Raw genomic sequence first — 21,193 nt, 5'->3', positions numbered from 1 at the left:
GGTACGCTCGTCCGTAACGATTCCAAGTCACCCTGTATGTTGTCCAGTACGTGATGAAAATGAGCAAGATTCGTTTCGACGTTCAAATTTTCTAAATATTCGATCTTCTGCTGAACCGTGCTTAACGTGTCTTGTATGCTCGTCAACGCGCTCGCTTCAGCGTGAATATTTTTAATTTCTTCGTTGATCAACTCCAGAGACGCCTGAAGCGTAGCGATGGTGGTTTGAATGTGTTCGAAATCTTGATAAGCCTCCAATTGAATTTTTATGTTCGCGACGCTTTTGCTGATGACTTGCAGTTCGTCTGACGATGGTAGGTTCGTCATGGTATCTTCCAAAGTCTGTAACTTGGATTTAATTTCTTCCAACGTGCCGGCGAATTCTTCTTGTAATTTGGAAACAACAACATGTAAGCGTTCTACATCAATATCCTTCACGACGGTTTGAAGTTCAGAGAAATTCTTTTCGATTGTCGAAGTTCGTTCTTCGATTTCGAGTTTCAATTTTTCCAAATCTTCATTTTTCGATTGAAATTGCTGCAATTTGGCCAAATCATTTTGAAGCTTATCCACGCTCAACTGTATATTTTGAACGTTGTCGTAAGAAGGTACGTCGACATAATTTTTTATGAGCGTTTTCAGTTCGGAATCGATTTTCAGAATGGGGTCGAGACATTGCGTTTGGAGCGTAGCGATTTCCGACTCTAAACTTTTGTTTAAGGTCTCCTGCAAAGCGATCAAATCGCTCCTCAACTTTTTAATTCGGACGTCCAACATGAGAATCTCTTCTGCGTGGTCTACACGCTTAGTGTTGCCGAAAATGTCGTTAGGCATTTTGGTTAACGGTTATTTATAATAGGATAGACGATTCGTAATTCAACGAAGAGAGGAATGAGTTTGTCGTAATCTCCTAGGAGTTCAACGTATAAACAATCTCCTGCAGAAACATCGTACGTAATGTTAGAAAGCATCTTGTCGTGCTTGATTCGAAAAATGTTCTTGCCGGTAGATATTTTGATTTCGCCTACGTTTTCCGGATTCACGGTGATTTGAAGTTTTCCATCGATCGGAATTTTGTAAAAATGTAAATTGTTGTTGAAGACGTAAAACATCTTGCCCACATCGTCATCCAATTTCGTCCAAATGCTGTTAAGGTGAACAATCAGTAGACCGTTGAGTTTAGTTAACATGGAAGGTAGAAATTCATGATCTGTCGTCGCGCGATGTACAGCCTCCATGTTGGCTTGTTTTCGGAAACCAAAGAGATTCATAGGTATGCTGGTTATTTAAAATACGGTCAAAGTTTTTTTTGTAATGACAGTCAGTGTTTTTTTTTTGTAATAACTAACAAAATGATTTTTTTTGTTTTTTTTTTGTTTTGTTTTTATGAATCTTCTGTTGAAGATGGGCATATGTTGCAGGTTTTGCTTTCTGCTAAGCGATAGTGCCCCCACGGCAGTGTGTGGATTCCACATTGGAGAACACACCTCTTGTCGTCGTTGGGATCCAGGGCAATCTTCCTCACTTTGTTGGTGGTCAACACGTGGTCGACGCTCTGGATGCGCTGTTCTGCTCTTAGAACCGACGACCTGGTCTTGAGGCAATCCACGAAGTCCTCGAATGTGAGATGCTGCCGAACCACCTGTCTGCCGACACCCTTGGCCTTCTTGGTAACGCCACCCTCGGCTTTGATGGTATAGGCCTTGGCGCGAAGACCTGCAAACTCAAGAATCACATCTCCGTCCTTCTCATCTTTGAGTTTGCCAGGCACTTTTTTGTTGCGGGCCAGGATGCCGTACTGGTTCGGCTGGGGATAGCCCGAGGTGTCGAAGAGGTTAACCAAAGATGGAACTCTGGCTATATCCCCGTATGCGTCGGCTGTGCGAACGTGGTACACCAAGCTGTCCGTGTCCGTGTAGAGAAGCGAGATGTTGTGGCCGTAGTGTTGACGTAATATATCGTAGTACGTCTCGAACATGTGGAGCTTGCTCAGATCCAGAACAGTGGCTCCGACGTAGATGGGCTTGGTGAGCCTCACCACACCTTGCCTCATGTGAATCAGAGCCAGCTGCTCGTTGTAGATTGTTCGAGACTTGAACAATGGACTCGCGACAAGCTGACGACATAGCTCTTTCCTCGTCACCAATTTTATGTCCACGCGATTCCGTACATTCTCCATGGTCTTGCCAAACACCGCATTATTCATGAGCTTGAAGAAATCCTTATCAAGCTCGGACTCGGCTTTTTTGCGGTGTTCAGTGTTGACATCAATATATGGACGCAACCACGGAGAATGCTCGAACTTGAGGATGCGGTGAACTGCGTGGACCGTGACCCCTCGCTGCATCAACCACCGGAGATTCTTGTAGTGCAGGACGTAATTCTTTTTGGGTTCGAAATCCATGACGAGCTTCTTCTGGTTGCAATCGGGCGGACACTTGAACTCGGGTGCAGGGGGAAGATCGCAGAACAAATCCTGCAGCTTCTCGGAGAACTCAAGGTCCACCTCGGCGAAGAACCCATGTTTCGAATCGTCGAAACCTTTAATGTTGAAGTTGGAAGGGTCAGCCCACTCGAACCCTCTAAAAGGGAGTGGCTGCATCATGGAGTGCCCGTACAAGTTATTCACGTCCGTGTGCATGATGTAGCTCGACGGTTGGGTGGAGTCGTAGCCAGTAGCCATGTGATGGTTGTTGGCGCGCGCGTGCCGTTGCGACACCTGAACCATTCCACCCCGCACGGCACGTTCTACAAACAGCATCATGTCCACGTCCGAAAGAAGTTCCAGCTTGATTTTCGTCACCAGAAACATGGCTGACCACGCCAGTCCGGGGAGACTATAGAAGTAGGCGGGATCCAGGTGGTAGATCTTCATTGCGGTCGCCCGGAACGTCTGGAACACGTCGGCGAGGAGCGTCACATCAAGTTTGAGGTAGGCATTGTGGTAGTCCTCGAAAGTTCGACAACCCAGCTCGCACCACATGGACTGGGCGTGGTGATATTCTTCGTCGGTGATGTTTGAGCCTCGTAGCTGACTGTAGAACTTCGCCTGGGGAGGTAGCGACGTCTCCGCAAACTTGGTACGGTCTGTGATGTATTCGTAGGGGTAGACCCCCTTACGCGTGAAGAGACCGGGGTCCAAGTTTGGAAAATTCGCAGAGGTGATGAGCATTTTCTCGTCGCTAAGCTTCCCCGCGAGAGCATCGAGGCTGGCCGGGAGGAACCTCAGGGAGTCGAGGAAGCGAAGCTCGACGGTAGAGTCTGCTCCCAGGATCGACACTAGTTTGCTCACACTGATGTAACGCTCCTCGTTTTGTGCCAGGACGTTGATTCGCATGTCGTCGTACCCAAGATGCTTGATCAGGTGGTGAAAATCGTACCCCGAGCCGTTGTGAAAAAACACAGGGATGAAGCGCGGGTCCTGGGCCTTAAGGTTACATCTGTTGCACCAAGGACCAACGTACCTACCGCTAAAGTGATCGTGGTGATGGACTTTACGGTTGTTGGCGATGTACTCCTCGACGCAGACAGGGCAAGTGATGGCCTCGTCGTGTCTACGTTGATCATCGGGGGACAGTGGGAGCATAGACTTGGGGGTCAACAGCACCTTCCCTATCTCGTTGGCTTCCACAACCATCCTCTCGAGGAAGTGTTTGGCTGCGTCGGGACCACGGTACACGTAGGGCTCGGGCGCGATGTGTTGATCTCGTCGCACCACAACGTATGCGAAACTGGATGCCTCGTGGAGTTGGTAAGGGGTGGTGGAGGAAACTTCGGGATCGGGATCGCAAGTGGACAGGGGTTTGAGGAAGGCTTCGAAATCCGCGATGATGATAGCGGGGTGCTCTACCATGGCACCGTGCATGTGGAAACACTCCACGGCACCAGGTTTGGGCAAGTCTGCCAACCCAGGTTCGTTGGCTTTGCAGTAGAGCTTGTGGCGAGCGAGCTTCTCGGCAGCGATGTTGCGACCTCTGATGCGCTGGTAATCCTGCCGTTCTCGATTACGAAATATAGACAAGCACCTGGGACAAACTTCTATGTGGTGTTCGTCTTTGCTCAGCTGGCTTGAAACAAGCCGAGAGAGCGAGCGAATGAGGGTGTAATGGTGGTGGGTCTCGTCCTTGATAAGCAGAAGATGAATTTCCTGCGCACTATCGTCGTCTACGTTGCTCACCCGGATAGGGAAAACCACATTTTTTGTTTTCGGTGAGGCCATAAATGTTGATGGCCAACCGAGGGTTGTGTGTACGGGCCTCGAACTTGCGAATATCCGAGACCTCCACCGGGAAGTTGATCCCAGCAATGGCATCTTCCAGCTCTGGCTCGTAGGGTAGGTAGTGGTTAACTCGGTGTGGATGGTTTTTCCAGTCGACAGGGTGCAACGCCGCAAGCACCGACCAGAGAAAGCACTTGGCGTCTCTGTTCTGAATGTTCAGGACGGCATTCTTTTTCGCAATTGCTTCTGGTAAGAGGACGTAGCTGGAGGCGGAGAGAGGCACAAACTTTGAAAGTTTGACGCGCAGTTCGTGAGGCTCCCCACACAGCGAACCCCCCGAGCCCTTGGCTTCATGCCCCTCTTGCTTTGCCAGCAGCTCCTCGACAAACTTGTTGTAGATTACCTCTAGGTTTTCGACATCCGCCAGATGCAACGTCTTCGCCTTGGTGTTGTGGCAGAAGCTGTAAATTTCATCAGAAGGCTTCTTGTACCAGCAACGTAGCGATGCGTAGAATTTAGTGGAGTGCGTTGCAAGCGCATCGCCGAGGACGGAAATAATTTGCGCTTGCACGTTCTCCAAAAAGCTACGCACGTCGCATGAGCCCTCCGAAATAAAAGGAAAGTCCTCTAACGAACGCTGGAAAGCAGACTGGTCTGCTTTTATCGCAGGCTTGACGCGTTTGGCGGGTGGTGCATTGATGGAGGCTGCTTCTGCCTTCCTCTTGGTTGAGCTGGTCGACGGTTGAGCCCCAGATGTACTTTTGCTTAGACAAGTAAGCTTATGCTTCTTGACATACGCAATTGTAATGTATTTATTGCATCCGGAACACAGTTCGGTGGCAACCAAATGCTTGCTTGGCACGCAGGTGCGACAATGTCTTGCAAAATTTTTGCTTGATATGGCTGTTTTGCACACAGGGCAACTTTTCATGGAGCGCATTTTTTTTGGGTATGTTTATTTATATGTGATCGGTTGGTGGTAGAGCGTTGTCTTCTTCAAATATGTGCTTTAATCAACCCTATAAAAAAATTGAAAAAATATATAAGAAAAATATGATTGTAGATAGAAAAAAATAAATATTGTATGCATGTGTAATTCTATTTAGCTTATTTTTGCTAGACACAAATCTTCTTCAGATTTTATTGCCCACTAATATATTTTTTCTACCAATTTAATAGAAGTGTGAAACTATGAAAATGTTCTGAGACAATCTTCTCTAGAATATTCTTCCCCAAAGCTAATGTTAACAACCTGTTGTAATCTAAGCATCGTGTGTATTGCATCCGGCGAAGCCACGCTAACGCCCAAGCAGCTCGCTATTATGTACCTGCACGCTCCGGATATGCTGATGATCTTCCATCCCAGCTCGCTGTTGTGTGCCTGCATGCTCCGGTTATCTCGCTTGCTTTGAAACAAAATATAAATAAAACAAATTGTATACACCCAAGCGACCCGCTATTTATGTATTTGCACGCTCCAGATGTTGCGGGGTAGGTGTATTGACGAGGCTCACCGTTGTGTAATTTTCGTCGTCCCAAGGCTTACGTATTGTTGATAGCACACGCAGAGAGGAGAGGGAGCAAAATTGTAGTTTTTCTAGATGTGTTTGCGCCATAATACAGAAATAATAAGAGGCGCCAGCGCGTGCACGTGTGTGTGTGTGGCACATCGTTCCCGAGAGAGGTTTACAAAAGTCACGATATACAAACATTAGTGTCCCCGGGACTTGGAAGATTACGATAAAGTGCATTCGTACTTCAAAAATGAGAAAATGCATTATTTACTCATCACGCTGTGCCAGCACAACGAATAAATACGCGAAACGTAATCTACCGATAGGCGCGCGCGCGCGTGTGTGGCACATCGTTCCCGAGAGAGGTTTACAAAAGCCGTGTCCGGATTGGCAAGCGCTCCATCCCGTTCTCTCCCGTTGCTCTCGCGTGCACTCGAAGTCGCGTCCAAGTCGTCCGAATCTGCATGTCCCCTTGTAGTACGGCTGTCACTTTTCCCGCCAGGTGTCAGCCCGAACTTCACCCACCGCGCTCTGGGGCGCAAACAAACATGACAATAATTTCCACCTAACTACTCACATTAAAAAATATAACACGCTATTTCATCATTTACGTTTTCTGCATTCAGTATTATCGATAAAATATTAAAATATAACTGAGTTTTACATCCTCTAATCAGTAAATGTTGTCTGTACAAAGTGAAAGTTAGAATATGGCTGCCAAGCGCAGCGTCACAGCGAGTTCAAGCGTGCATCTGTCGCGCCTCTCTGCTCTTCCCTCCGACTCCACGTCTACCGCAAATTCGGACAACAGAGATTGGCTGAGTCCCGGATGGAACAGCGCTCTAGGTGACATCTGCTGCTGATTCGGACGCAACCCCGGCCACTTCTATTAGTCAGTGTTGCCCATTCGTAGGTTAGCTTCGCCTGTAAAATATCACATGATGAAATATTCTTCAGGTAAGTTGGCAACATTGAACCGCAATTGATGTTACCAGTGTTGTCAACTTCTATTTGTAGGTTAGCTTCGCCTGTAAAATATCACATGGTGAAATATTCTTGAGGTGAGTTGGCAACACTGAACCGCAATTGATGTTGCCAGAGTTGCCAACTCCCATTTGTAGGTTAGCTTCGCCTGTAAAATAACATGTGGTGAAATATTCTTGGGGTGAGTTGGCAACACTGAACCGCAATTGATGGCACTCAACCCGTGCACCTCCACTAGTCAGTGTTGCCAACTCCCATTCGTAGGTTATCTTTGCTTGTAAAATATCATATGGTGAAATATTCTTGGGGTGAGTTGGCAACACTGATCGCCAATTGATGGCGCTCAACTAAGCTGATTACACTAATCAGTATTGCTAACTCTTATTCGTAGGTTAGCTTCGCCTGTAAAATATCACATGGTGAAATATTCTTGAGGTGAGTTGGCAACACTGATCGCCAATTGATGCTGGTGAACCCGGCTACCTCCACTAATCAGTGTTGCCAACTCCCATTTGTAGGTTAGCTTCGCTTGTAAAATATCACATGGTGAAATATTCTTGGGGTGAGTTGGCAACACTGCGAGAAAGCCTCAAGCGTTGCCAACTCCTTGTTTGAGGTTAGGTTAGACCCAAAAACAAAAACCTTGGTGATTTTTTCAAGTGAGGAGTTAGCAACACTGCGAGCGCCACCGAGCGCCATTTTCGGGCGTGGAACCGGGGACACTGCTCTACTCTGTAGGTTAGCTTCGCCTGTAAAATATCACATGGTAAAATATTCTTGAGGTGAGTTAGCAACACTAAACCGCAATTGATGTTGCCAGTGTTGCCAACTCCCATTTGTAGGTTAGCTTCGCTTGTAAAATATCACATGGTGAAATATTCTTGGGGTGAGCTGGCAACACTGCGAGAAAATAAGGCTCATGCCTTACGAGAGCAAACCGTTAACATACACCGTAAAAGGCTACGCCTCGCTCGAGCTGGCAACACTGCAAGAAAATGAGGCTCGGTGAGATTCGCAGTATTGCCAGCTTTTTGCTTTAAATTAGGTTAGACCGAGATAAAAACCTTGGTGATTTTTTCGAGTAAGGGGTTGGCAACACTGCGAGCCTCACCGAGCCTCATTTTCGGGCGTGGAACCGGGGACACTGTACTACTTACTCAATTTCCTTTCTTTAGGAATTAATCCCATGTTATGTACACTATGTAGCCAAAAGTTACCGGACACCCAAGTGAACGTGACGGTCAGGACAAGGCTAATATATTAAATTCCTGATGGGACAAGTATGATGGCTGGGGAACGGATTTTAAGGTGCAGGCAGCACCTTTGCAAAAATATAGCTGCTTTCATAACGATCGTTTGAGATATGTATTAAGTAAAGTGAACACACTTTGTTGCATCTTTTCGTTATATTACCTTTTTTATCCACTTTTTACCCCCTCTTTTTTGTTTCAGCACATTTTTCCTACTCCTTTTTCATGTTTTGTTAAAAAATATTGGACAGAAAAAAAATTCACTCTTTTTGAGCAGCTATATAAAATCCTATAGTCTCATTTTGTAGAGCGGAACGAGAGCTATAAAATAGTACAATATAATCATTGCAGACCCAATAGTTCTTAAGATAATGTAGCAAAACCCGCGAGAGAAAACACAAATTTCAACGTAACCTATTCGGCAGAACCACCGTTCTCTATGCGGTCCGCGCGCATTATATGTATACAGAAGGCGGGCGCTAATTAATCCCCCATCAAAATACGCCGAATTGCAAAATCAAAATAAATTAGGAATATGTAAATTCATATACCTTTCTTGAAATTTCCTTGTACTTTCTTTGGAAGAACCAAATCCTTCACTTCCTTCATACCAGCCGAGGGAGACAACCCCCACCCCCAACGAACTGGCGGTACGCTCAGGCTCTAAGGAGGCAAATTAAACCCTTTCGAGGACAACACCTCAAAACTTCAAGCTCCAGCCAAGTAAACAGGAGCAAAAACCTCTTCCCTACCCTAGAAACTCAGCTGTTGCAGTTGCAGCAGGAATAAGCATATCCCAAAGACGAAAGCAACAAAATTTTCCACTTCATGTAGCTCAGACGAAACGTTTAAGTGCATCATCCAAGAAGATGCAGGAAGGTGCATCAAGGAACATCAACTGATGCATTAAAGTACATCTCGACTGAAAAAAAAAACCTCACTTGAATCAAATGTTGCACTTTGGTGTTTCTTTCACGACATACAAAAATGCACCAAAATGCATGAAATGTGAATCTGATTCTTTGAAGAAGCTACAAAACACACTTTAGTGCATCAATCGATGCATTCTGGTGCATCAATCGATATGATGCATTTATTTCTCTGAGTGTAGCACCACCCTTCAAAAGAAAAGCCAAGTTACACGGGACGTTACTTACACCAGTAAGAATGATGATGATGAAGACAGTATGGAATAAAGTCATTTTATCAGCACCTTCTTGAAAACATTTTCAGAAACATTTTTTTTCCTTTCCCGACCGTAATTTGCACCTTAAAATCCTTTCCCGAATCATGACACATTCATGCCTGATCATGGTTCAAACCTGGGGTCTCTGGCTTGTTAGCGTGATGCTCAGAGCACTCAGCCACGGTGGCCGTCAACAGTGTTTCCCATTGTTGCATACGCAAATACTACATGTTAATGTAAAAAAGAATTATATTTGGAATGCATTTATCAAGCATTTTCTGTCTCTCAAAAATAGTTTGTGTGTTTCTTATCCATTATTAATGTGAAATTGAACGTGTTGAAAAAAAATTCAAATCGTTTGTTCGAACACAAATGCTTTAGCACCAACGTCTACCCCCCTTTACATAATTCACGAGGGTAAAAACGTCTTTGGTAATACTACTACTACTAATAATAATAATAATGATGTTCGAATCCCGGCTTGGGTATGGATGTTGTTTCGTCATATCATCACTCATCCCCAAATTTGCCAAAGGTGGCACAATAAGCGAAGTAAAATAAAGCAAATAAATAATAAAAATATAATAATAACATTACTATTATTAACATTATTATTATTAGCATTATTATTTAAAATAATAATAATAATAATTATTATTATTATTATCAGTACGTTAATCTTGGTACTTGCCCCCCCTGCAGACAAAAATTCGTGGTTGCGCCTCTGCACGATTCATTCCTTCTTTTTACTGTAATTTGTTTTATTTAACTGGATAAAGGAGGGTTGATATAACTAGGATCGGCCCTAGTTGGGCGACGGGGCTTATAACCACACATTTTTAGAGGTCTGGAAAAAAAAAAACAGAAAATTTTTGTTCCTTAGCCTGAAGTACTGTAGGAGTGTCTTACATGATCACAAATTAAACATAATTCCAATTAATAAACAACTAATATATTTCGTATTCGTATTAAACCCAGAATTATGGTAAGCTTATAAAAGTTTCTAAATTAGTGTTTCTTTTCATTTCCCCGTGTGACACTCACTGGTGCAACGTTCATTACATTTATTTACAATATAGGGTATGTTCAATATCTGCCATATTTTTAATCATATCCCATAACTTCTCTCTCGTAATTCTCTTTTTTTTACTTTTCCATTTAATTTCAACACTGTAGTGAATTTACAATTTACATAGCTTCATGTAAAATAATATTGTCACTCCATGATTTCATACATGAATAGTCCTACATATTAATTATTTTTGATTGAAATATTTGAACACAATTTTTATGTAGTACTTTAAGAATATTTAATTAATTTTGGATATTTTTAAGTATGTCCAAAAATCAATGACGTCAAGAAAAATCAAAATAGTCCTATAAACTTCTAATAAACCGCACACAAAACATTTTATCTGGCGCGGGGGGGGGGGTGATTCCCCGAAATGCTCCTCCCCAGGGCCGGCTCTGCTGATAACGGTAACTTATCACTATCTGTAAGCACAACAAGGTCATTTTTAGATTGCAGGAAATATAGCCTACTAGACTCTTACAGTGCATCTTGTGGTTTCCCTTTGAAATAAAATACTGGTCTTCGACTATTTTTATTTATTTGCATTATTTTCCAAACTAATAATAATTGAAATCAAACATATTTGAGAGTTACTTGTATTGTTAATGTAAAGAAAGTCCCGTGTTTCATTCAAGTTCAATTTTTTTTTAAAAAAAGAGCTGTTAACACAACACACAGGCTAGGCAGATTTAGTGGAAGATATGCATGTTTATATCCCTGTTAGTTCACCAATAGGCATAGGTCATGTCCCACACACTGTACAAAACTAATATTTTCCTTTTAGTTATGTGATGTAATTTAATGTGAAAACATTTACAATTGTCAATTTCGTTTCATTTAAACTCATTACTGTATATTAAGTAATTATATTTAATCGACTGAACTGCCATCTCATGTGAGTGTTCCAAACTAGAGATTTGTACTACGAATAACCTCGAGAATAAACGTTGTATGCTCACACTTGCCTTGGTAATGAATTCGTAATTATTCTTGCACCAGTTTTACAATAAATCAAGCTATACAAAAGGCGAAATTTTGTGAATGGAAATTGAGTCCTCCCCTAATACAATAATGATAAGACTAACGAATGCTGTGGATAATTGCATTATCAATTATCTTACGGCTAAAGTGACACAGAAAGTCTAATAGTTGTCTAAATTATGTCGTATCTTAAGGCGATAGCTTCACGACCCACAAGAGTATATAAAAACTTACCGGTCCGTTAAAGAAGTTGAGAGCTAGTCCGACAGCAATTTACACGCCTGTTTGTGGTCTATCAGGTCTTGAACGTCCTTGTCCCTCGTAGGTTCTTACTTTCACGTACTTCCAAACCAAAAGCGGTTGACGAGGGGGAGGGGTAAAGGAAATAACTCGCGTCACACCTGATTATCACCTCGCACAAGCATTTCACACGTACTGATACTTTGCCACCTCGATTAACAGGTTTTTTTCGTACTATGTCAAACATGTGCACGAACACATGCTCTCGCACACGTCAGCTGATTCTCAATGTTTGTTTTGCACTGTTGTTAGATGAAACTAACCTACAGCAGACTTTCCCAACACCTTAAAACGTCAAGTCGATGCACAAAGTTATCTTGCACGTAAGGCAAAGAACACTAAGCTCGGAATGAACGTGTATGCACTGGCCACATTTGTTTTCTGCGCCTGGGAAGCAATGTTGCCAGATTTATCATCCACCTTGGGAAAAAAGGAATAAGGTTTGTTATCGAGCTCTTAATGATGGATGCGCATTTTGAGGTTACCGTGTGGCTTTTGCGTCACACAAGGCATAAACGACTTTCTTCGCGTGTTTCAATTGTTTTCTCGTACGTTTGAATTGGTCACGGTTTTCTTGGTGTCAGCCTCAATGTCAGCCAATAGGTTCAGCGTGCGTAATCGCCAGATCGTTTTTTGTTTATATCCCTTCTTTACATGTACGTATAATGGACGCCTTTATATAGTACTGGTTAATGGATTTGTGCCATATTTTACGATATCACTCAATCTGAAAGCTGAGATAACAATCAGTACGATATAGCTATAGTTGAATTATAGGCGTGAGTACTGTTCTTTCAAAAACTATCACGCTACCGAGGCTCGATTTATTTTTACAGAAAAGTCGCCATCTTTGCAAATTACAAGAAGCGGAAAAGGGTGAAAAGGGAACTGCAATAGTGACAGATGGTTTAATAAGCCTCCAACAATATACCTGGCACACAAATATCCGAGAGATATCTAATGTATATTCGTGCCAGACGTTCTGGATAACCAACAGATATCCAGTGGATGTCCCTTGGATATCTTCGTCCATTCATGGGATATGTTGTTCACTTGAACGGGGCGTCATCTGGACATTTTTATTTCATTTGGATATCTTGTGGATATGAATTGGACCTAATCCGGGAAGTAATTATACGGTATTTTGCCATAAAATAGACATTCTCAGAACTTTTCTTCATTTATAGGTTAGCAGGGGCGCCGACTTGTCAAAATCATTGGTGGGGGGGGGGAGGCTCTGAACACTGAAATAAATGACTCACTCCCTCCCCTTTTTAAAAATAGAAATTACGTCTTCGTATAGCAGTTTTTAAGCAGCTATTATATTCCTCATGCAAATGAAATGTAACATGAAAAACGTTTAGAAAATGTTTCAAAGTCTCTTTATGTATTTTGTGTCTGTTCATTTGTTTTTTAGATAATTAACATTTTTATTGAAAAGTATGTAGGCCTATTTACATTACGAGGCCAACCTAACAGTTTTATGCCAGCCTCGGTAGCCGAGCGTGTTGGGTGGTCGCCTGAACTCGCTTTGATCCGGAGGTGTCGGATTCGAGTCCCGGCGAGGGCGAGTTTTAATGTCCGCAACAGACATATGACGAGTGCAAATAACCTTAGTGTTGACGTACCCATAAAATAACGAATATTTACAATATTTAACAGTTTTATTTAATTATTTACATAAATGCTAACACAAATCGCAGGAAAATAGTTTTGCTTTTTTGTTCTTGCTACAATATTTTACTTTTTAAATTTAATTTTGCAATAATAAAAAATAGCATGTACACTAAGATATAAAGTGGCATACACAACATAAACATATGAACATGATTTAAAAATAAAGCAAAAGTTGCTCTACGCAGTGGGTTATTTTTTATGAACTCATTAACGAGCGGTCTCAGGTCCAAATTATGAAGCACAGTTTGATGTATGAAGAGAAAGAAAAAGAGGAAGAGATAGAAAAGAGAGGAGGTTTTTTTCCCCTCTTTCTATGGAGTACCGCTAAGCTGCTTAGTCTCTTCTGCCCCATTGTAGATCTCAAATATGTCTTTAGTCGGCGAAGAGCAGTGCGGAGGACTATCATGAATTTGGTAACTTCAGGCAGAAGCTCCTGGAGGGTGCTGTCTTCCAAAAGAAACTTCCTTATGTCACGCATGGTAGTTAGAACCACTTTCATTTGTTTGGCGATATCACCAAGCATGGACATGTGTAAGGAGAGCCTATCTGCATCCAAATCTTGGCGAAAGAATTCTCGCGTTTGCTGAAAGTTTGTTGTGCAACTGTTCACAGCTGAGATGCATTCTTTCTCTACGGCTGTTACTTTTTGTAGTCCTGTTGTAGATTCATGTCCTTGTTTAACACATGATTTTGCTGTGTCACACACGTCAGTGTATATTGATTTATAATACTAATTTATAATACTAATTTGGAGTGTAGAACTCTCAAGTCTCTTAGGGATGCGATGTTGCCGGGGCAATTCTGGCTCATCAACGAGGCTGGGTTTGCCCTCTGTGCATTTCTGCCAGAACTGCTCAAAACCCATTCGCTTTTCCTGAAAGATGTCAGTCAAGTACTTTAGTTTTGATTCCACTTCTGTAGCACCAATGCGTGGAGACTGAATCTTACAGTTTACCTCTTCTATTGGACCCATCACATGGCAGTAGAGGGAGAGAAAGAAAAATTTCTTGAAGTGAAGCATTGTCTCCAGGTATCCAGCACATTTTGACGTAGAACCTTCTTCGGAAAATTTCTCAAAAAATTGAGAACGTTTTCATAGTTCCTTAAGATCTGTTGCATACTGGAGACTCAAAGTCCACCGACGAGGGCAAAGTGGTCGCAGTCCAGTATGGCCAGCCTTCTCATTCACATCAATAATATTCCTAAATATTTGCATTCTTTTAGGGGATTCCAAAACAGTCTTTAACAAGTCGTTGGCTAAATTCATTATGTCTCTGATTAATATATGTATCATAGTAAATAATAATTATATACTTAGTATATAGTAATAAGTCATATGTTTTGCTGTCTCCGGTCATAGCCCCCCCAAAGTTGATGGTTTAGCGGTCTCAGCTCCCCCAAAGTTGATGGTCTAGAACATTTCAAATGTGTATGTAAAGTTAAGTTCATGTGGCACAATTCAGAGTAAAGTTTACAAGAGAAGCAAAATAATACATTAGATCCTCTTAAGCAAAATTATTTGGGGGCTCTGACCCCACATCGTTAACATTGGTGGGGGGGGGGGGGGCTCGAGCCCCCAAAGCCCCATGGAGTCGGCGCCTATGTAGGTTAGTTACAATAATGAAAATGAATGTGACCCGATGAAAGGATAGGAGACAAAGGTAGAAATATCCCTGTATTATCAGTGACATAAACCCATGACATCTGTCTCCACAACGCTCTACTCTAACCACAAAACAAAGAAGGTAGGCAAAATCAAACTAAGAATTTACTTGTGTAAATCAATGAGCGAGGCAAGTCTTGCTGGTGTTGCACTAATGTCACTGTCTATATACTCTTCATCGCGATAAGATTGCAGAAATAAATAATCAAGCACTTTTGTTATCTGTCGAGTCGAGGTTGTCTGTTTAAATTCTCTTTATCTTTTGTTTGACGCAAAACTTACGAGGCGAATCAATTATTTATATCATGCGCGCCGACTACGTGGGTGCTCCGGGGCTCGAGCACCCACATAAATAATCTTGTGGGTGCGCCGCACCCACAAGATTTTTAGTTTGATAAATACAAAATAAAATAAATATTTCTCACTTGCCATTATCAAAAAAAGAATAAGCAATTTAAACATTGAGATGGAAGTTCGAATTTCTAACCTCTAAAACATAATTGTTTCAAATGTGTTTGTTTCAGTTTTCGGCAGGATTGAACAACTTCATTCTTCTTTTCAGAAGAAATCATTGTCATACCGAGAAATCAAAACTTTCGTAGAAACTTTGTCTGCAAGTTTAACTTCACAAAGGCATATATTTTTTGTGTTGTGGAATGAAACCATGAGGAAAGCGGAGGAATTTGACATTGATGAACCAGTTTTGCCTAGAAAAAGGAAGATGTCAAAACGCTACGACGAAGGTAGTAATACTCATACGTATCAAACGCCGGAGGAAATATACAGACAAATATTTTTTGAAATAATTGATGTGGCTGTGGATTCGCTAAATCGTAGATTTCAAGCAAAGGTTTTGGAACTTATTTCACAACTTGAAGCTTTTGCTATCGGTCGCATTGGTGCTCATCGAATTCTGCAGTTCTATGGGCCAGACTTTGATAAAGACAAGCTAACATTGCACAGGGACATGTTTCTAGATGTGTGCAGAACGAACAAAGAAAAAGTGGCCAACTTGTCAGACATTACAAATATTTGAAGTATAGAAAACAGTGGTCCCATGCGTGAAATGCTCACAGAATTTGTGAAGTTTGTACGGGTGGTTTTAACTATACCTGTTACTTCTTGTACCTCTGAGCGGTCATTTTCAGCACTTAGACGATTGAAAACTTTTTTGCGTCAACAATGACCCAAAAAAGATTGAATGATTTGGCAATTTTGCATGTTCATAAAGAAATGACTAAAAATATTGACATTACCAAAATTGAAAACAAATTCATAAGTGCAAATGACGTAAGAAGGAATGTGTTTTATATTGAAAGTTAACATGTCATGTTTATTATTATTATTATTTGGTACATAAAGTTAGTCATTTTGTAGTTTCTGTTCACAACAAAATCCTTGCATAGTCCTTTCTGCAATACAATTAAAATTATTTGCATTTATGAAGAATTTTTCATTTTAATTTGTATGAACGTGGTATTTTCTTTTAGTAACGTGTTGATAATATCATTGCCTCTTGCAATCATTATGCATATAAGTTGTTTAAAGTATACAATACTTGATAATTACAGATCTAACCGCCATTGATATGCACCCACAGAAATTTTGGAAAGTCGGCGCCCTTGATTTATATACTCAAAAGTAAAACTAGAAAGTAATGAAGTTATCACTACACTCTCACTCTCTCTCTCTCTCTCTCTCTCAGGCGTTATATTCTTCTCTGCAAATTCATAGAATAATTTGCTTGCCCTTAAAGTTAACTTCTGGCACAGAGATAATTTTGGGACTGCACATATATAGTGTTGAACAGAAATTTTGAACGTGCAGGAGGAGGTAAAATGCAGTCAGGCATGGGCATAACTTGGCGCCCAACTTTAGGGGGAGAGGGTAAAAATCGAACTTGGGGCTTAACTTTGGGGGATCAAAATCGAAAGGTTTTCCATCCCATAATACTAGCTCAAAGGATTATTTGCGAAATCAGAAATATGACTCTTTATTACTTTGCTCCTCGGATCCCAGGTTGACAAAAGTACATTTAACTTGAAAATTTCATAAATCCTGAATTTTTTTTTTTGGGGGGGGGCAAATGTCCCCCATACTTCCGCCAAGTTATGTCTATGCAGTCAGGAGTTAACAGCTGTTATGATATTATTAAAACACTTTAAAATGCTTATAGTTTATAATCCCACAAAGTTGCGGCGATTAAGGAGGGTGTGTGGTGCAGTTGCCCCGAGCCTTGTCTATCAAGAGAAAGTAAACTGTCCTTGCAGATCCCCCTCCCCCAGTTTTGGCACCAAATCGCCGCCACTAATCCCAGACAATGGTAAAGAACCAAGAGATAATAATACATGGTGCAACTTTGTTTTTCTAGATTGCGTGTAAATCGTAGTAATTTCAGCGTGCCTTCAACAAGTCATTAACAAAGGCAATTGTATCCTGATTGTACAAAATAATAGAAACAAAAACGAACATAACAGCTTGTTTGAAGATTACAAAAATGAAAAGAATTGAAGTGAAAAAGGAATAACGACACTTAAGTTTCCGGATTTCATTGATATTCTTTGTCTCAAAAACATCTTGACTCATCTTCATCGTCACGACTAGCCAAAAGTGACAGAAAAGAGACGCTAAATAATACAAATACAATACAGGAAAGTTAATACCATCATTGAAAGAAGCAACAACATTACATCACTACAAAAAGTAAGAAAAAAGAGCAAACAACTTACCAACTGATATTTATTCCAGTACGCAGAAAAGCAACCAAAGACACAACAAACCAAAGGTTATACAATTCGTCACACAGACGTTTAAAAACCAAATAAATGTCTACGAGCGCTGGAACTCAGTATGCCACAATCTATCGCATTTCGATTTTTTAACAATCCACTGAGACGCAGTACCTGCTGGCTTTTTCATTGGTATTAAAGCCACTTGATTCGCGCGATCAGAGTTTTATGTAGCATATCGAAATGTTCCATTGTTTGCCTGCTTAGTTATTGTTCAGACTTGCGTCACCTTCTGCCAACTATTTCAACCTTTAAGGTGCGTTAGTGTTTTTTCTTACAGTTTTTTCTTTCATCTGTCGTTACTCTCTTCTTAGAAACATGACGCAAATTACTACGATATTAATGAATAGTACATAATCGTAATTGTGCGGCGACGTAAAAGATACAGTTTCAAGTTCTACACTGTTTGACAACAGGGACCTGTTGTGACGTTTCTTCTGTCCTAGATTTTGCTTACGTTTAACATGATTGTCTGCACAATATAATTATTGTTTGTATGTTCTACAATGTAGATAAAAGGTTTAGTCAAGAAAGTTTCACAACACAAGCAAGGTCAGATATTTTAATTACAAGTTCAAAAAGTTCAAAGCATAACATAAAACTGGACTGACTGCACGAGAGTAGCTCACACGATCGCGCGCACAAACACTCATAAACTTCATGCACACTTTCTACAAAACACTTAGATTACGTCTGAAGGCAAGTGTTCGAAAAATAGAGCAAAGTATGTTCAAAGGTGATGCAGAATAGTTTCTTAAGAGTGATACAAAAGTATACAGCAAACATGTTCTATTAAGTTTCATGGTACGCCATGGACCGATGCACATACAGGCACATCATACTAGTTTATGTCCAGAAAATAAATGCTCGGTTGCTGCCTTTTCGTTGGAAGCAAAACTTCAAAGATGAAAAATTTTGAGGTCAAATGTGTGACTGAACACGACTGAACACATCATTCCCACCTCAAGTTTCTTTAAACTAAGATATTCTCTTTTCTGTGAGTTGCATCCCAATAATATATTCCATAAGGTAAAAAAAAAATGCATCGGTCTGGAAAAACAACTACATCTGAAAGACGATAAGCGAAAAGAAATTCGCGTCGCCAGTAGTGAAACAATTCGAAAACTTACATGATAAGTAAATAAATACTTACCAATAGAAGGTGTAGGTGAGTGGTTAGTGTTACGGCTTCACGCTCTGAAGGATGCATGTTCGAGCGCTGTTAGATTTTTTTTAGTGACCAATGAGGCACCAACATGTGTGTGTTCGAATCCGCATTTAGACTGATTTTTTTTTTTAATCTGTAACCACAGCACATGCATTTTTAATCCATGATTTCACCTGTTAATTTCGAAAAGCACCCTGGTGATGATATTCTTTCAATTTTTAAGAAACGTTTGTAGGTGGATAGGGAATGATGAGTGCAGTGATACAAAGTCGATATCTTATTTGCTCACTTCATGTATACAACGCCTAAAACTACATAATTTTTCAAGGTATAAAACAACATAAATCATTTATTATTTTAATAGAAACTGAAGAAATATAAATGGAAAATTGCAAAAGAGACATCACTTTATGAAATCACAGCTTCCCACGAGGCTACTAACAATTACAACATTAACGTTTGCTTGTGTTTATGGATTTAGAGGCAGTATTTAGTAGCATAGCTTCATCAGTAAACCCACGATGCACAAGAAAAAATATAGTTACATCAATTCTATGCAAACACTAGATTTAAATATTACACTACTTACAATTTTTTTGTTATTACATTTACTTTATTCATGTTTCATTTTATGGTTTCAACTTCATTAAAGTAGTTTTGTATTGAGCAGTTTCAAAACTATTTGCAATTTCTATTAAAAATAAATACATTTGTCATCAAATGCGCAATAAAAATTTTTACAGGCTTGCATTAGTTGGCATTCTATCCTTAGAAAAACCGTCGTATGGGGAGAATCGAACCGGGGACCCTTCGTGTGGTGAGCAGGTATCATAGTGACCGAACTACACCGTCCTTCTTGATTTATCGCTTATATGCTCCTACCCATGTGTTGAAACCATATTGCACTATTCTATCTGCTATTCATAAAAAAGTATATTACAATTAAATTAGTGTTCCTCGAAACTACGAAACATAATATTTTCTTGTTAACTCTACATATTGTAAACGAGGACATTTAGAATTCGGTCACATATAGGATGGCCCATGTCGTGTATGATTCAACCGTCTACCTAAGACGACTGCGAGCTGAGCATGCGCAGTTCTACGATTGGCAAGCTTCGTGATCTCTGTCTGCTGAGCCCACAATTCATAGTGAACGCGAAGGTTCTCTCAGCAGTATGACGTCATCGTTAGTTGTTTTGCAGCGGGGTGCCCAAGAATTTGTAAAAGAGGTATATGCAGTGGCGTATCAAGGGGTGGGCAAAGTGGGCGACCGCCCGGGGTCTCGTGTCTCATAGGGTTGATACAAAAAATGTATTAAAGAGAAGTGAGGGGAAAAAGAAGATTGAACAGGCTAATTTTTGTAGGCAATAAAATTAAAACATTCTGTTTTTATCTGGCTTTAAATTCTACTTAAACGTTATAATACGTAAAATCAGGGGCGTGACATACAGGCTCTAAGCCTAAGGGGCCCCGGAAAAATTAAAAATTATTGTTATATTTCTCATGTGTAACATTTTTGCAAAAATTCACGAAATCTTGCGTGGACATTTTTACCCATATATTCATTTCTCGAATAATTTGTCTTGTCCTTTCTTCTTTCTCTCGACCTTGCACTTCCGAGCACTTTCAACTGGTACGAAGCAAGTGCGAGGCATTTAAATGCTTGGGTCGTTGCAACTCAAGAAGGCAATGGATAATATAAGCAGTTCTTCCTTCCTTCCTACAACTACATATTTCAGCTCCCGGAAAACAAAGAAAGATATTATTAGAGTGAATGAAACTATTAAATATAATTTTCTTAAATAATTTATAATATAAATATGATAATTTGCTGACGTATCTCTGAAGATTTTGTATAGAGTCACATTGAGATTTCAAATTTAAAAACAGGTTGGGGACTCGTATTCTCATCTCGCCCAGGACCTGGCGATATGTTGCTACGCCACTGGGTATATGGGTTGTCATTGTTCGTCTATTTTATTTAAAAACAATCAACTCATATTTTACCTCACAGGGTTGGCCTCAAAGGTTTAAGATTTTCGCCAATCTACACGAAAAACACATCCTAAGTGACGTCGACGAGGAATTAGTTTTATCGTATTTTGCTTCAAAACGTCGACAATACACTAATTCTACTTAATAATAAAAATAATCGGCTCTAAATGAGGTTCGAACCTGCGATCTTCAGACAACTGGACCAGGTCTTTACCACTTTCCCACTCCAACAAACTAACTTGAAATTTTGTCGTAAGGATCGTCAGCAATCTTGCAAATTTTAACATACACTAGTTTATTTTTACAAGCTGGAATAGACTTAAAGTCTGCAACTCAGAACTAGACTTCTGTGGCAACTTATTCTATCACGTCTACATTACTGTGACAAAACTC

General features: G+C 40.7%; 1 protein-coding gene across 2 annotated transcripts in view; it reads right to left on the bottom strand.

Annotated features, from left to right (window-relative positions):
* The window catches only part of LOC145994794 (EF-hand calcium-binding domain-containing protein 4B-like), a 109,688-nt gene extending 91,965 nt beyond the window's left edge, over nt 1–17,723 (bottom strand). Inside the window, exon 1 of one of the 2 annotated variants that reach the window (XM_083131084.1) lies at nt 17,575–17,723. The gene's annotated coding sequence lies outside the window, so the exon portion shown is untranslated. Of the gene's footprint in view, nt 1–11,439; nt 11,880–17,574 lie in introns of those variants that run through there. The other variant, XM_083131083.1, reaches the window with a different exon arrangement.
* Between the last annotated feature and the right edge of the window lie 3,470 nt (nt 17,724–21,193).

The sequence above is a fragment of the Lepisma saccharinum genome, chromosome 11 (genome assembly GCF_977018435.1).
Source record: "Lepisma saccharinum chromosome 11, izLepSacc3.1, whole genome shotgun sequence".
NCBI classification, from domain to species: domain Eukaryota; kingdom Metazoa; phylum Arthropoda; class Insecta; order Zygentoma; family Lepismatidae; genus Lepisma; species Lepisma saccharinum.
This window is presented reverse-complemented; position numbering and strand designations above follow the sequence as displayed.